General features: G+C 41.8%; 1 pseudogene; it reads left to right on the top strand.

Annotated features, from left to right (window-relative positions):
• The first annotated feature begins 545 nt into the window (after positions 1-545).
• On the top strand, positions 546-1,390 carry LOC148423196 (uncharacterized; annotated as a pseudogene).
• The last annotated feature ends 1,762 nt before the right edge of the window (positions 1,391-3,152 follow it).

The following is a 3,152-nucleotide window of genomic DNA, read 5'->3' as shown; positions in this document are numbered from 1 at the left end:
TCCATCAACGAAAACAACAAGGCCTTACTAGTTACTGGCAGGGATACAATATTGTGTGCCTGGAAAACAATCAGAAATCTCTAAATCAAATGAAAGAGCAAACACTTAATACAAGTTGGGGGGAAATTTGGCCAGCTGTCGTCCATGACAGCACAGGAGCTATGGCAGATGAAGTTCACCACTACGCCATAGATAAGACTGTGAGGCTGGTGCATTTGATAGTCATCGAGGGGTTCTCCAATATGACAGAAGCCGTCAACACATTGATCAAGATTGTATTGTATCGTGACATTTGGATTGGCATTCCCGCTGTTTTAGAGCTAGCTGGAAAGAAGAATGATATTTTCCTATTTTTTTCTATTTTTTTTTTTCTACCACCTGTCCGACCTGTGTCCAGTGTTTTTCTTTCATTTATTTTTGAGGACTGTTTCCATTCTTTGTGAGCTAGTGATTCACCAATTCTCTGAACAACTCCTAGCTCCGTTCATCCTCGTTTTCGTGCAGCTCTGCTAGTGTAAGTATTCGCTCGGCTGTAGTAGATAAGCATGGCTTCGTGCACCTTCACTGCATCAGTCACTTGCAACACCTGCACCATTCTCACAGAGAGGCTTTCTCTCCTGGAGGGACAGGTCCGTCAGCTAGAGCAGAGTAGTTTGATAATTGTAGATCAGACGGACACATCTGATAGTGCGGGCCGTAGCCCTCCCGCTACTCCGGTTAGCATTATCCCTATGCCGCTAGCGTTGGCTAGTGCGGGTTGTAGCCTACCCACTAGTCCGGCTAGCATTAACCCTAAGAAGCCTGCTAGTTGCAGTGAGACTGTTCAGACACATAATCGTTTTAGCTCCCCTTTTAGGCACACTCCATCTCAGTCTACTGGCTCCCGCACATTAGTTATAGGGGACTCACCCGTGACATTAAGCTTACAATGCCAACCACCGTATTGTGTATTCCTGGGGCCAGAGCACCCAACATTGAAGCTAGCCTTAGGGAGGTGACATGCAAGAGGCCTAGACACCAGCATAGTGCAGTCAACACTAGTTACTCTGATATAGTGATACATGTCGGCTCCAACGATACTAGAATGAGGCAGTCTGAGATTACAAAGAACATAGCTAGGACTTGTAATCTTGCTAGAAAGATGAGTTTGCATCGAGTAATTGTCTCTGGCCCTCTGCCTGCAAGAGGCAATGATGAGGGGTTTAGCAGATTATTCTCGCTTAATTAGTGGCTGGCTAGTTTCTGTAGAGAGCAAGGTTTCCAGTTTGTAGATAATTGGCCCTCTTTCTGGGGCCGGCCCGACCTGCTAAAGAAGGACAGCCTTCACCCTAACTGGGAAGGCGCCATCACTCTTTCTAGAAACATAGATTACTGTTTGAGCTTTCCGTGACTTCTCACATTAGAGCATGTCAAGTCGCAGGTGAGTAGGGAGCCCACTAGAACGAGTGTGGAATCGTTAAGGCTAGAGTTAACTGGCACTAGGCTGGACTGTTACAACACACATAGTATACTTAGTCTAGGTCACTGCAATCCACACACTGTTGTAATACCTAATGCTGAATCCCCTAGTGATGAGATTTCTGCTGAGGTGATGTTAATTAAGGAAAGTAGCCATGCCTCCTTAACCGGTCGAATTAGTGACATAGTACCTAGGCGGAATATTAATATTAATATTAATATTAATATTATATATAATATATATATATATATATATTATATTATATTATTATATTAATATTATTAATACATATTAATATTAATAGTAATATGTGAACTGAATTTCTACATTACAAACATTGTAACACGATTTTAATTGCTCAAAATACAAACCGAGCCCCAGGCATCAAAATCTTATTAGTATTAGTACTTCTAACATTACAACTCAGAATAGTTCAGGTAAACTTTCCCGATTTAAGTTCGGCTTCATGAATATTAGGTCACCCTCCTCAAAAGCCCTTCTTGTAAATGATCATATTAAACAATCATATTAAACCTTGAATCTGGTCTTAAACTTAGCACGAGCACTATCACTATCACACCTTCAAGGCATTTGAGGCTCTCGTTATGCGATTGAGCGCCTCACCACCATTCTATGTGGTATTATTATTTACCGTCCTCTCGGTCCATATTCTGGATATGAATATGGAACATATTCTTAGATGAATTACCTGAACTTATGCCTGATTTAATAACTCATGCAGATAATATATTAATTATGGGTGACTTCAATATTCATATGAACTCCCCATTGGAGCCACTTACTGTCGCATTTCAAGCAATAATCGATGCATTTGGTTTTACACAAATAATAGAAGCAGCGACACACCGGTATGGAACACTCCGTGGTTTACGGATGAAACGTGCGTGCTTAAATTGTTAAGTAGAAAACTTGAGCGTAAATGGCGAACAACCAAACTCGAGGTTTTCCATCCTTCTTGGCAATATTATACGTAAACATGCTTAGTTTTTCATTGCTATGCTGATAATACACGGCTGATACATGCCTTAAGAACTACAAGATCCGTACAAGTGCAGTAAACTGGAAGCCTGCCTTGCCGAGATCAAACAATGGATGTCTTCCAACTTTCTGCTTCTTAACCCTAGTAAAACAGAGATGTTAATTTATTGGCCCTGCTCATCATCAGCACTTGGATTAAAAATACCACTTTGAACCTGGATAACTGCACTATAGCCCCAGATAATTTTGCAAAAAACCTCTGCGTATTTGACTTAACTCTCTGTTTTCAGACACATATTAATAACACAACAAGAACGGCGTTTTTTTTTTTTTCCCTTCGCAATATCGCTAAAGTTTCTCCCAGAGATTCTGCAACATTACATCATGCATTTGTTACGTCGCGCCTTGAATATTGTAACGTTTTGTTTTCTGGACTTCCCATGTCCTGCGTCAGAAGCCTGCAGTCTGTGCAAAATGCTGCAGCGAGACTCTTGACAATGACGAGAAAGTTCAATCGTATTACTCCGATACTAGCTGACCTGCTTTGGCTTCCAAATTGACCACCCCATTTGGCCCCGCGCTGATCGACTATTGCGGGTTAAGAGATCGACCATCTGTGGTCCACTTGGCTGGACTGTGGGAAGGTTCCTGCCCAATGGCGTTGCCTGCTGTCAAGACATCATTGCACTATATA

Source organism: Hippichthys cyanospilos, chromosome 5 (genome assembly GCF_059441005.1).
Source record: "Hippichthys cyanospilos isolate Australia breed blue-spotted pipefish chromosome 5, RoL_Hcya_1.0, whole genome shotgun sequence".
NCBI classification, from domain to species: Eukaryota; Metazoa; Chordata; class Actinopteri; order Syngnathiformes; family Syngnathidae; genus Hippichthys; species Hippichthys cyanospilos.
Note: the sequence above shows the minus strand (reverse complement) of the source record. Positions and strands in the feature narration are given on the sequence as shown.